Source organism: Mauremys reevesii, linkage group 1 (assembly GCF_016161935.1).
Source record: "Mauremys reevesii isolate NIE-2019 linkage group 1, ASM1616193v1, whole genome shotgun sequence".
Classification (NCBI taxonomy): domain Eukaryota; kingdom Metazoa; phylum Chordata; order Testudines; family Geoemydidae; genus Mauremys; species Mauremys reevesii.
This window is the reverse complement of record NC_052623.1, coordinates 111520951-111535662: the sequence shown is the minus strand read 5'-3', so window position 1 is coordinate 111535662 and position 14712 is coordinate 111520951. Positions and strand designations below refer to the sequence as shown.

Here is a 14712-nt window from a genome sequence, read left to right as displayed (position 1 = left end):
ACTTCTGATGATGTATATCAGTAATTGTTAGACTCAAGGGACCAAGAGATTAGTACAGTGAAAGGGAAGCCACTCTTAAAGATTGTGTTAACTAGTCTTAAAGACTGACCGTCTCCTCTAAACATTGAGGCTATCAACATTACTGTATGTATGTTGAGAGGGATTACTTGTAAATGCCAAAAATGTAAAGAACATCAGGATATCCAGTGAAAAAATAATGTGGAAAACACACAATGATTATTCAAATAGGCTCCACTGAAGAACATTTTTATTGGGCTCGAGTGGGAGGGTAGACTAAAAATGTTCTGGGATTACTTTGAATTATTCTACAGTTGAATAATTCAAGATATGAAAATATCTTGAGCTGTATTTGCTAAACCTGAGTCAAGAGTGTGTTTGTACCCCAGAGAGAAATTTGCTGGAATGCTGTAAGATTTAACTGTAATTAAGCTTTTCTATGTATACGCTGCAATGTGGTTAACTCTTTTCTAGTTTGCCATCGTAAATGGTATCCTTGTACACCCTGTGAACTATCTCTGTGTTTTGGTCTTTATATATTTCAGTTTTTGATAGCTACTGTGGTGTGACATTGCATACCTTGAAGGTAGTGCTAATGCAGGGGTCAGCAACCTCTGGCATGCGGCTCACCAGGGTAAGCACCCTGGTGGGCCGGGCCAGTTTGTTTACCTGCTGCATCGGCAGGTTCGGCTGATTGCGGCTCCCACTGGCCGTAGTTCGCTGTCCCAGGCCAATGGGGGTGGTGGGAAGTGGTGCAGGCGAAGTAAAAAACCGGCCCAGCCCGCCAGGGTAAGCATGCCAGAGGTTGCCGACCCCTGTGCTAATGGATCGATCCATTAGCAGATTCTAGCTAGCTAGCGGTGTGTGTGTGTGTACGCGCCCACGCTTTAATTTAGCAGTCTCGTGGTTTAAAAAATAGCGAACCCAGTTACTATCTGGAGAAACAAAACCAATTTTAAACAAATTCACATTGTGTTAATGATTACTCTTTAAAAAGCTAAGCTGTGTGTTCAAAATTTATGCGATCTCAGTTGTAATGTTCTTAAATGTGGACTTTGATCTAGGTGTTTGTGTCTTGACAGTTCTTTCTCTGGAACAGCAGAATATTGTTATGGATCAATTCATAGGGGGCTTCTGCCAGCATGTGTCCTTAAAGAAAATCATTCCTGAGTGAATCTGAAACATGACTGCGGCCCTGTAGCAATATATCTTAAAGCAACTGCTCAGTAAACCAGATCTTTCAGAAAGTAAGTGGATAAAGAAAAATAACTGATACTTGGAAGCTTTGGGGCTGCACTGTCGGTTGTATGACAGCCCTAGCATGTGCTATGCAGATGTAATTTTTTTAATCAATTGTGAAAAAAGTTTTTTGTGCTTTCTTCAGAAACACAATAAACTAGGATGGACGAATTTGGCCTTGAGGAGCTCATATGTCACTATCCATGTCTACTAGTGTGTGGCATATGGCTCTTAGTACAGCATATCCACATTAATTTTGCATATGGCTCAGCACTAGCAGTTTTAGGAATTAATTCAAATTGGTTATTTTATACAAACTTTTTGTATTAATCTTGCCAAAATATGGCTTATTATGCACTTCTTGAGTGGTTCTATAGCAATTGTTAAACAGATGTTAGTTGTGCCAATTGATTAAACTGTCGTACCCAGGTGTACACATCTGTTTGACAATAGAGTGTTGGCCTCTGAAAAGGCAGAAGGACCACTGAAGCGACATTGGTAGGACTGTCTGATAGTCCCTTGTACATAAAAGGGCAGAATACGATTCTATCTTATTAATAAAACACAGTTCAGTTGTGGCCATAATAAAAATGTTTGTTGTTTTTTAAACTGAAGAAAGGGGAAGCAAAGCTAAGGACACTTGATGTCATCCACTTTTTGGTGTTGCTTTGCAATGAACCCTGTTTTGCTTTATTTTTCTTTTAAAAACAATAAACTGAGAATAAACAGCCATGCTTCTATGAGGAATTACATAGGGACACTTCTGTTTTTTGTGTGACTTTGCTCTAATTCTGTTATATTTAGACTGAAGAAGTAGTCTCATGATACTTCTGTTAAGGGGGAGCTTTATTTATTTACTTAAAGTTCCAGCCAATTCCTTCACCCACCCACATCCATACAAAGTACAGAATCTTCTCCCTCCTCCCTATTTGACAATTTGTAACCTATCATACAAATCTTATTGGTAACATGTCAGTCATTTAGCTTAGTAACGTATTGGGGCTTTGGAATCAGAATATATTAGTCTCAGCTATATTAGAGTCTTCCAAGTTCACTAAGTAAACTTCCTTTTTCTTTGTGTTTTGTCTCTTCTGTCTAGCAGTTATATGGTTAGTGTCTCCTGTTTCCAACTCATGAGATACCATGAAAGTCATGAAAGTAGGAAGTGCTTTTCTTCTAATGCATTCTGGTTCTTACCATAAATAAATATTTTGTCAAAACAAATTGAAGTTAAATTAAAGGAACTTTGGGTAGTGTGCATTTTGTTGGTGGTTGAATCTGTTACTTAATTTTTTATTAACCAATATTCTTAAGTGAAGCTATCTTTCTCCCCATAATTTTGCCAGCAGATATCTCTGTAGAGGTGTGTATTTTCCTCTCCTCCTCCTCCCTCCTGCTTCAGATACTACTGATTGAGGTGTCTTGCACTATTTTCTTGGAAGTTGTCAGGCATTATAGCTCTATTTTTGCCGTTCTCCCTTTGATGTTCTCTGTGAAAAATAAACACACATACATACAAAGTACCTTGTATGAAGGGTCTCTAAAAATGTGTAGATGTTAAAGTTCTTTTTTTTTTAAATGATTGTATAACTAAGGGATTTTTACATACCAGCTCCCTTTTAGAATTTAGCTAATTAGAATGTAGTCTAATCAGTAAATATTGAAAGAATAAATGAGAATTCTTAAATTTATAAATTTATATTTAATCTATAACTTCTCAAGCATCTCCTCCCACCCTCACCCTCCCTGGAGCTGGGAAAACCTATTAAGACATTTCTAGTCTTCCATTTCTTAAAACTACCCAGTTTTGAATTCAGGTTACAATCTAAGACCCTAGTGCTCCAAAGATACCTGCTTACATTTTCTTAGGTAGCCCCAAGGAGGTCCTGGAATTCTTCAAGAGTAAAGTTAAGCACGTGCATAAATGTTTTTAGGATCAGTTACCTAAATTTCCTTCTGTGGAGACTTAGAAGATGGGGGAAAGAATTAAGTTTACTGAATGTCTTATTCCAAATGTAAAAAGCTGTGCTAATGTATATGCACTGTGCTAGATGTATTGAAAGTTTTGGGGTCTCTGTTAATTTAGCCATGGCTAACGTCTGCCCTTTTATCTTTGGCGTGTTTTCTTCCAGCGTGTAGTGGCTGTTTTGGGGCTTCACTGTGAACAATAATCACTTCAAGGGTGACCTGCAAAGGATTTTTATAAAACTGGATTTATGCCATCTTTTTGCAGTAGTGTTTTGGTTTTGGTTTGGTTATTTTTCTTTCTTTGTTTTTAGCCTGCTTGTTTTTAACTTGGGAATATCTTGGATTTTTTGGAGGAACATAGTGGGAGGTATTTTTGTTGTAAGTCCTTTCCACCTTTAACTGAATGGCCAAGAGTACTGAGTCTTTTAAAAAGGTTTCTTTTATTAAAAATAGGAATTAGAACTCTAAATGCTGCTTTGTGATGCCCTCGTGTATACTACCTTTCCAGTCACATTCTTCCAGGGTTGGCAGAACCTAAATGTCTAATATGTAAAACTGTTTCAGGCCTTTAGAAATACTAAAGAAGCAGAAACAGGGCATAAGCCCAATTCTGCCCTCCATCCCCCATAACATTTAAGCAAACGTGCCCAGTAGTAGGCCTTTATTTGGTAAAACCAACCTCTCCTCTGTCTTATTTTTTTCCCCTAATGCTTGTACCTTTTATTCTGCTTTTTATTTTACCATATTAATTAATTTGACATGGGATGTTTGTATTAACTCTGAGATGAGGACCAGCAGAGTTTTTTTTGCGGGGAAATGATCATCTCAGCAGGTTAATCAGTTCACTGTATCTATGCTGCTCAACTAAGAGCTGGCATGCTCTAAAATGACATAGAGCTTGTCTACACAGCACCTCAAAGCACATTACGGGAGTGTGATTTGTAAAGAGCGCTAACATATTATGTTCTATAAGTGCCTCGTGTAGACCCTGCTGCACACTCTCTAAATGGTACCTAGTTTGAGTTAATAGTTCTGTTAACACGAACTGGATACCTTTTTAGAGCATTATCCAAAAGATTATCTGTTGCATAAAGATGTTTATACAGACACTCCCCGGGTTACGCAAGACCTGACTTACACAAATTCGCACTTATGGAAAAAGTTCCATAAGCCAGAAATAGGATTTTCGAGTTGCGGAAATTTTTGCATAACGTATGGGTATATGTTTCCGACTTATGCAAAATTCGAGTTATGCAAGGCTTTCCGGAATGGAACGATTGTGTAAATCGGGGGGGCATCTGTAATAGTTCCTGTGTTCTCTTTCTTTTGAGAGGAGAGAGTATTTGACTTCCTGAATTCCTAACTTGTGCAGGGGACGGATTCCGATGATGTAGATTCACTGCATTAATATAAAGACCCCTAATATTATGCCCATAGCTGCTAATGTGATACAAGTTTTGTTCAAATCCATTTCCATTAGCAGATTCTAGTGGGTGGATGGATTGGTGGTGGGTTTTGCGACGTCTCTTCAACTTCTGTGATGGTTGTTTAAGATGGGAGAGCGGGAGTTCTACTGATAGACCTCCCATCATCACTTCCCTTGCATTCATTGGAATAATACCTTTCTCATATTATTGGATGGTGGTCTAAATAATTATGTCTGGGTCATGCCATGTGGACAGTTCAGTCTGTAGCTTTCTGTTAAGGGCTTTTTTTGGTTCAAATAAACTATTACTTCAGTTGGATCATGATGTGACCGTGTGATATTACCTATGTGGTGGTTGTAATCTGTCAAAGGAGATATTAGATTTAATTATTATTACTATTTCAGAAAGTTTAAGTGAATACACTTTTTATTCAGGTGCCTCTGTTTCAGTCCCACAGTCCTCATGCTTACAGAGAGAAACAGTGTCCTGGGTTTGTATCACTCTTGTTTAGCATCTGAAGTAAGAAGCTTTAGACTCTAGAGTTCCAGACTCCTTCAGAGTGTTTGTTTTAAAAAGTGTTTTTGACTTTGGTTAGGGCCATAGACTGTTTGTAACTTTCCTGCCATCAAAATCCCCTTTTAGGATAAGATATAGGTGTGTTTGACTTGGTTTATCAATTGAAAGCTAGTGTGTTTGGAAAAGAAGTTGGTTGAGAGATAATGGCCTGTTACTCTTCAGTGCTAGAGACTTGTCCCAAATGTTTTTTCCTTGAGGCCGTTTTTTCTTGTCCCTGTTTCAAAGTGTTTCCTATGGGCAGATATGTAATAGGGTCGTCTTTAGTTTTGTGTTGACTTTTGGTGTCTCTTAATCATATTTAGTCCTTTGAGTTAAACTTCATATCTTCCACTATATGTTTTTACCTCCTTTCACATAGATGAATGTAAACCCTTTTGGGTATTAAGATAAGTTTTTAATACTGAATTCTAATGCAACCAAAGTGCACTTTGCTGTATTAATTTGAATTGATTTAAAACAAAGATAATGTTTTCTGAAACCACTTCATAATGACTAGAGTCACTGAGTAATAAGTAACTTCTTGATTTAATAGGATTTCAAATTTCAAAATGCCAGAACTTCCCACACAATGGAAATGCCATCTTCTGCCCAGTTCTAATTATACTATATAATAATTCAGCTAACTGTTGATTCATTCGTCTTCACTCATTCTTTTCCCCCTTCTCCTCTCATTTTAACCCTTCTGTGTTGTCTTTTACATATTTCTGTCCCCAAACTACCAAAACTGTGTACCTCTCCTTGCCGTTGTAGACTTCCCGCTACTAAAGTGCCTACCTTCTTGTGGCAGGTCTAGGGAAGTGGAAGAGAACCCTTAGAACAAATAAACTGCCACCTTTGATGGGCAACTAAACACCTCTGACCTCTTTGAAGTCAATGGCAGAACTCCCAGTGACATCAGTGAGGCCAGGATTTAATCCTCTGAGTCTCCACCCCCACATTTCCTTCCCCAGCATGACTATCAAAGAACAGCGTCTATATATTTCTTTTGTGCTTATGCAAACAAAAATCAGTGTGGTCAATCCCCTCATTTGTTTCCCCATGGTGTCACTAACACATTTATTATTTCACTGGTTGGCCTCACACTATTAATGAATAACATTCTGTTGAATTATAGAAGATTAGGGTTGAAAGAGATCTCAGGAGGTCATCTAGTCCAGTGGTTCCCAAACTTCAACGACGTGTGAACCCCTTTCACTAAAATGTCAAGTCTCGCGAATATTTCCAGGGATTTTCTCCTTTACCTGAGTATAAATGATAAAAGCAGTGATCTTGGAAATATTAAATTTGTTTTTATAACATGCTTACTACACACTATTTTTGTTAATTATTATTTATCATTACAGTATTTTTATTACATTATGAAAACAGCAACACTCTTCCAAGATCTCACTTTCGTAGCTTGTATCACTTTGAATAAGCCCGTTATAAGACAAAGCTCCTATGTTTCATCAAGTAGTATCAGATGTGAAACAGCATGAAGGTATTTAAGAAGCTAACTCCAAGAATTCCTCCTACACAAGCATTCAGGTCTTGAGCAGTCCAGGCAAACAACGCACGTTGCAACAAAGCTTAAACTTGTTCTTCATAATCATTTTAAAAACAATACTAGCTGCCTATTTAATTTTAAAAACAGCAAAAAATATCCACCTTATTCCATTACTTATAAGGAGTCTTGAAGTTTAAATCTCCTCAGTGTGATAGATATGCTTGCTTTGATCTGCTTAGCTCTTGGAAGTACAGGCGCTCTGGGCTGCTCTGTCCGCCATTAGGGAATTTTTCCCTGAGAACCCCTGTAATATTTCACGAACCCCAGTTTGGGAACCACTGATCTAGTCCAACCCCCTGCTCAAAGCAGGTCCAACCTCAACCAAATCATCCCATCCAGGGCTTTGTCAAGCTGGGCCTTAAAAGCCTCTGCGGATGGAGATTCCACCACCTCCCTAGGTAACCCATTCCAGTGCTTCACCACCCTCCTAGTGAAATAGTGTTTCCCAATATCCAACCTAGACGTCCCCCACTGCAACTTGAGACCATTGCTCCTTGTTTTGTCATCTGCCACCACTGAGAACAGCTGATCTCCAGCCTTTTCGGAACCCTCCCTTTCAGGTAGTTGAAGGCAGCTATCAAATCCCCCTTCACTCTTCTCTTCTCCAGACCAAATAATCCCAGTTCCCTCAGCCTCTCCTCATAAGTCATGTGCCCCAGCTCCCTAATAATTTTGGTTGTCCTCCACTGGACAGTCTCCAATTTGTCCACATCCTTTCTGTCGTGGGGGTCCCAAAACTGGATGCAGTATGCCAGATGTGGCCTCACCAGTGCCAAATAGAGGGGAATAATCACTTCCCTTGATCTGCTGGCAATGCTCCTCCTAATGCAGCCCAATATGCCGTTAGCCTTCTTGGCAACAAGGGCACACTGTTGACTCATATTGAGCTTCTTGTCCACTGTTAATCCCCAGGTCCTTTTCTGTGGAACTGCTGCTTAGCCAGTTGATCCCCAGCTTGTTGTAATGCATGGGATTCTTCCGTCCTAAGTGCAGGACTTTACATTTGTCCTTTTTGAATCTCATCAGATTTCTTTTAGCCCAATCCTCCAATTTGTCTAGGTCACTCTGGACCCTATCCCTACTCTCCAGCGTATCAACCTCTTCCCCAAGCTTAGTGTCATCTGCAAACTTGCTGAGGGTGCAGTCCATCCCATCATCCAAATCATTAATGAAGATGTTGAGCAAAACAGGCCCCAGGACCAACCCCTGGGGCACTCCGCTTGATACCGGCTGCAAAATATACAGTGAGCCATTGATGATTACTACCCGTTGAGCCCGATGATCTAGCCAGCTTTCTAGCCAATCCATTCATCCAATCCATACTTTTTTTTAACTTGCTGGTAAGAATACTGTGGGAGGCTGTATCAAAAGCTTTGATAAAGTCAAGGTATATCACATCCACCGCTTTCTCCATATCCAAAGAGACAGTTTTCTCTTCATAGAAGGCAATCAGGTTGGTCAGGCATGATGTGACCTTGGTGAATCCATGCTTACTGTTCCTGATCACCTTCCTCTTCTCCAGGTGCTTCAGAATGGATTCCTTGGGGACTGAGGTGAGGCTGACTGGTCTGTAGTTCCCTGAATTCTCCTCCTTCCCTTTTAAAAAGATGGGCACTACAGTAGCCTTTTTCTAGTCATCCAGGACCTCCCCGGATCGCCATGAGTTTTCAAAGATAGTGGCCAATGGCTCTGCAGTCACATCCACCAACTCCGTTAGCACCCTTGGATGCAGCGCATCCAGCCCATGGACTTGTGCTCGTCCAGTTTTCTAAATAGTCCTGAACCGCTTCTTTCTCCACAGAGGGCTGCTCACCTCCTCCCCATACTGTGCTGCCCAGTGCAGTAATCTGGGAACTGACCTTGTCTGTGAAGACCAAGGGAAAAAAAGCATTGAGTACTTCAGCTTTTTCCACATTATCTGTCACTAGGTTGCCGCTTCCATTCAGTAAGGGTCCCACACTTTCCCTGACCACCTTCTTGTTGCTAACATACCCATAGAAACCCTTCTTGGTACCCTTCATATCCCTTGCTAGCCACAACTCCAATTGTGTTTTGGCCTTCCTGATTACACCCCGGCATGCTCGAGAATATTTTTATACTCCTCCATAGTTATCTGTCCAAGCTTCCACTTCTTGTAAGCTTCCTTTTTGTGTTTAAGCTCACTGAAGATTTCTCTGTTAAGTCAGGCTGGTCGCCTGTCATATTTGCTATTGTTTCTGCACATCGGGATGGTTTGTTCCTGCGCCCTCAATAAAGCTTCTTTAAAATACAGCCAGCTCTCCCGGACTCCTTTCCCCCTCCTGTGACATTGCACTCTATATGATTTTATGAAAATATGCTAATATAACTGGAATGTGCTTTGCATGCAAAAGGTCTTTGTAAGGTATCGTTACAAAGTTTATAACAGGGTTCGGCAACCTTTCAGAAGTGGTGTGCTGAGTCTTAATTTATTCACTCTAATTGTTTTGCATGCCAGTAATACATTTTAACATTTTTAGAAGGTCTTTCTATAAGTCTATAATATATAACTAAACTATTGTTGTATGTAAAGTAAATAAGATTTTTTTAAAATGTTTAAGAAGCTTCATTTAAAAATAAATTAAAATGCAGAGCCGCCCTGGACCAGTGGCCAGGACCCGGGCAGTGTGAGTGCCACTGAAAATCAGCTGACATGGCCCCATTGGGAGTTGGGCATCTGAGTGTTAAAGGCAGGAACATTTCTGTGAGCTGCTTTCAGTTAAGTCTGCAGCTTTGGGGCAGGTAGTTCAGACCCTGGGTCTGTGTTGGAGCAGACTAGAGTGTCTGGCTCAGCAAGACAGGGTGCTGGGGTCCCGAGCTGGCAGGGAAAGCAGGGGCAGAAGTAGTCTTGGCACATCAGTTGGCAGCTCCCAGGAGGTTTCTGTGATTCAACTCATCACAGTCTCCACATTAGCCTCCCATGGGATCCTGCCCATCAGTTCCCTGAGGGAGTCAAAGCCTGCTTTTCTGAAGTCCAGGGTCCTTATTCTGCTGCTCTCCTTTCTTTCTTTTGTCAGGATCCTGAACTCGACCATCTCATGATCTCTGCTGCCCAGGTTGCCACCCACTTCTACTTCTCCTACCAATTCTTCCTTGCTTGTGAGCAGCAGGACGAGAGGAGCATGGCCCCAGTTGGTTTCTCCAGCACTTGCACTGGGAAGTTGTCCCCAACACTGTCCAAACACTTCCTGGATTGTCTGTGCATTGCTGTATTGCTCTCCCAGCAGATGTCAGGGTGATTGAAGTTCCCCATGAGAAGTTGAGAAGTAACTTACTGAACTACTCATATCCATGGCCTGCCCAGCTTTACGTATATTGACATATCTTTACTTATCTATAAAGTCTTTTATGGTCTGTCTAATGTTGCCATTTGAAGCTCAGTCTCACTGCAGCAGAATTCTTAGGGGATTCCCCCCCCTTTCTTTTATGAGCTTGGCTAGATGCCAGGGGTTGCTACAAGTGTAATGCTGCAGCTTTCTTCTTGAGAATCAGATTCTTCCTCTTTCGTTCACTTAGGATACAAGGTACTTCTTGCTTCTCACAGATCTGAGAATTAAGATACCGATAAAAGAATTGTGTCTGAAGAGAGAACTCTAGTGATATTTTATGTTCCTTTTTCTTAATTCCTCTCTAATCCACCATCTGTGTCTCCTTTGTTTCAGAATTGCAGTGGAAAAGTCTTGGACAATCAGTATATGAAAGACAAGTCAGCTACATAGATCCTTTCTTTAGAAAGTGTCCAGACCTCTTTCTTGTGTGTTTAAAAATAGTGCTTTTTGACTATCTGGTTCGTCCTCCTCCTACTGAAAAGTTACAAAACCCTATATGCTTTCCTCAATTATTATTTCTTCATGGGCCTCCAGATTAAAGACTTGCTTTCCTAAAACTGACACCAGCCTGGTGTTACTTTTCTCAAGGTTTTCTGGAAGACTTTTCTTCTTGAGTTGTGTGCCCTCTCTCTCTCTTTTGTTTTGCGTTTTTTCCCCCCAGGTTTGCAACAGCCCTTTAACTTGCTCTGCCGGAGTATAATTGCTCTGGAAGTCCTCTTATGGATACACCAATTTCTGTGACTTGAATTTTTGTTTTTGTTTTCATCTCTGATGGTTCTGGGTATTATCAGAGAAATATGTTTTATATAAAAAATGGGTTTGCCATTAGTTTAACCTACTGCTTGAAAAGCTGTGTGTTTGGGTAGGTGATTTGTTAACTTTCCCTAAGCTCTGAATGGTCACAGACCAGTGATGTTCATTTCTGTGAAAAACTGGCTTTTACTGTAGTAGTAGTAGTGGTAGTAGGGTGGGGTTTTTGTTTTTGTTGGAGCTGGGAGCCCGTCGGTGGCATCTTGTAGTCACGAGTCAGATTTGTTTGATTAAATTCTTTGTCTATATTCTGTTTCTCAAATCAGGGTTGAGTTGGTTTAATTTAAATAATTAATTTTGAAGAAATGTGACAAATGTCAGGAAGCAACAGATGGCACAACCCAACTAGAAATCAGACATTTTTGCAGCATGTTTAAGTAGATTATGTTGTGGGCTGACTTGCTTTATGTGTGGGGGAGAGGCTTTATTTTCCATTCCATAGGCATATTTAATGCAAAGAAGGAGAAAAGCAAAGTTACAGTCAACTTGCCAGTTCCATTCTGAGTTCTAATTGAAGATTGGCTGCAATCAACTTCTGGAATGTAACTAAGAATTTCATGGTTCATGTTCTGCTGTACAAGAGAACAGATTAGATTTGCTTATGTATGCCATGGAACAAATACCTGTATTGTTTCAGTGCCGAATAGTTGGAGCTAACAATTTTGAGGCTGGATTTTCTGGTTTAGATAAATGAAGTGGGAAAAACAGAACTATTTGTGTCTTCCAGGCCACATTGTAATATAAGGGTTCTAATGAAAATGATGTGATTATTTTAAAGCAGGGGTCGGCAGCCTTTGGCACGCAGCTCGCCAGGGCAAATACCCTGGCGGGCCGGGCCGGTTTGTTTACCTGCCGTGTCAGCACGTTCTGCCAATCGGGCTCCCACTGACTGTGGTCGGCCATCTCAGGCCAATGGGGGCTGTGGGAAGCAGCACAGGCCGAGGGATATGCTGGTTGCGGCTTCCCGCTCCCCACTTGGCCTGGAGTGGCGAACTGCAGCCAGCGGGAGCCGCAATCAGCTGAAAGTATGAAAAGCAAAACTGGAAATCTAGATCTCTGCAGATGTTTCCAGTCTAAACATACTCCAATTGGTCTGTCTTTCAAATACATGTGCACAAAGAATTGCACAGTGCACCTCTAAGCATGGATTTGCTGCTTCTGAAGTCTTGTAAAGTCTTGTGAAATACCTTATTTGTCTTCCTAAATTGGCACATATGGCCTTGTAATCTGGGACATGAAAATATTAATCTGGTGTCAGTGATCATCTCTTTGTAAAGTTCACATCCCTGAAGGACTGTGGACTTGATTCAAGACCTTTAAAAAGGGATTAGGTGAACTAACGTTTTACTGGGAAACCTTCTGTCAGACAAGCTTCCCATCAAAGTATCTTGCTGCTGCTTCTTTTTGTTTGTTTAGGTGTTGAACTGGATAGTTCTGGAAGTCATCTAAACTTAACCAGCCCAGTTAGTAACTTCATAAATCATTCTTTTTCACTTAAAATATCTTATGGGCAACACTTGTATTGCCTGACATTGACTGAAACTACACATCTCAACTGTGCTTAATTTTTGTATCTTCAATAAAATCTTAGTTTGCTTTCTCTGGACTTCTATTAAAGAGCCTGACTTTTTTTCGTCGGGCCCACATACACTGTAGGATCTTCCTGGAAAGGTTAGACTATATTTGAGATCATCTTGTGCAAATGGTCATGTGAGCATGGAAGATATTCTGCTTGTCTGTTTAATGGAGGGCCCTGCTTTTGAGGATGGTACCAGTAGACTCGGTAGGTCATATTATACATAAATCAATGTTGAAAAAGCAAGGGTTGAGATGACATCCCTTTCTTGCTTGAGAGCCTTGGTTGGCATGTCTTTTTTTTTTTTTAAATCCTTGATTGATAAACAGATACACAAGGTTGTTTATCCACTATTGCATTTTCTAGCAATTTAAGTTAATGCCTAGATGCTACATTGAGTCAGATGTTTTTGTGCACGTCTGTAAAGCAGTCTAATATCTGCCTTTGTACTTTTCACATGATTATGCATCTATGGGATTAAATAATGGGTCTAATTCATTCCAGCTTCTTGGAAGAGTCGACAATAGTAGAAAGCTTGCCCAAGATGAGTGACTTTATTCAAAATCAGTAAGCCCCCCACCCCCAAAAATTGTGCTTTTCTGGGCTGCTAGTGCACACTTTGGGAACACCAAGATGCAGGGAGTGAAGTCACAAGGGCCTGCAACTCTCCCAGTCTAGGAGCTACCATCTTCATGAAAGCAGTTTCTGCTTTCTAGGGACTCGGCATGGCTAGGGCAGCTGATTCAATACAGCTCAAAGACTTGATGGCCAGAAGTGGCCATCATGACTATCTAGTCTGACTTCCTGCACATTGCAGGCCACAGAACTTCACCCACCCACTCCTGTTAATAGACCTATAACCTCTGGTTGAGTTACCGAAGTCCTCAAATCATGGTTTAAAGACTTCAAGTTACAGAGAATCCACCATTTACACCAGTTTAAACCTGCAAGTGACCCATTCCCCATGCTGCAGAGGAAAGCGTCACATCTGGTGCAAATAGCATCATCTGTCCCACCCAGGGTAAACTTGAGTTTCGCTTTCTCCCACTTGCTGAACCTGATCCTGTGTTACCAGGATCCTGACACATTTATGGAGAGGAAACCTCTAGGAAGTGATCTCCGCTCCTGTGATCTCTTTGTTCGCCCCTCTACTCAACCCTCCTCAACCCTTCTGGTTTTAAGAGGAGTTGAGGCATGGGTGCATGGAGGTGAGTGTTACAAGGTTTTGGAATTCACCCACTCTGTCTCTCGCTGTATCTAAACCAGTGACCCTGAAACTTGTCACCTGTTTGGGCTTACTGATTTTGAATGAAATCTGGTATCTTCTAAGGCTCAATAGAAAAACCTGTCATGAAATTTTATATTTGTACATGCATTTTGAGTAGGCTGCAGTTCTTTGTAAATCAGTGGCAATATTTTTACTTCCTATTTTCTGACTGGTGTTTCCCTTAGTACAATATTCTCAAGAGGCTACTGGTAGACTGCTGTTTTCCTTCCCTCCACTATAGAAAGGTTCAATGAATAATGCAACCATCACATTTTAACTCAAAACAAATGTTTAAAAAAAGGGTGTAGGTCCGGGGGCCAGGACTGCTCTTTCCAGTGGGCCAGGTAGAAATTTAAAAACAGTTACACGCTGAGTGAGGAGGAGACAATGTTCGTTCCTACTGGTTACTGAGATCATATTAAAACTGTGCCACTTGGTGGTGGCTGTAGGCAGCAAACTGAAAGGGGTAATTAACGGTGATAAAACTGGGGCAGGCATCTAGATCCTATAGCAATAGGTGTCTTGCAGATTTTATAGAGTGTTTATGGAGGGCACCTTAGTATATAGGTTCTGCTATAGCAGGTGTTAAAAGCTCTTGTCTTGTTAAGGTAACTGTTGGAATATTCACTGATCTGAGAGTTGTGGAGATGTACAATAAGATTAATTTTGTTTTGCACAATTCCTCTAGAGTCACTGACTTCAGAGGCCAGAATTTCAGAACTGCATGTATTCAGAAAGCTTGTGTGCCTGGGCTGAATTTTCACACTCAATCAATTATAGCTGAGTATGAAGTCATGGTACCTGCAAACATAAATAGTCAATTAGATGCAACTGACCTATTATACATACAGAGCCTAGCTCTGATGGTGTGTCCTTTTGATTTTTGCTTTTGAAGCTTGCTTGTGATAGTATGAGGTTTTTATTAGTAATTTAGTTCA

General features: G+C 40.7%; 1 protein-coding gene across 1 annotated transcript in view; it reads left to right on the top strand.

Moving 5' to 3' along the window:
* RAB20 (RAB20, member RAS oncogene family) overlaps positions 1–14712 on the top strand; it is a 39780-nt gene that overhangs the window by 23536 nt on the left and 1532 nt on the right. The window lies entirely within an intron of this gene.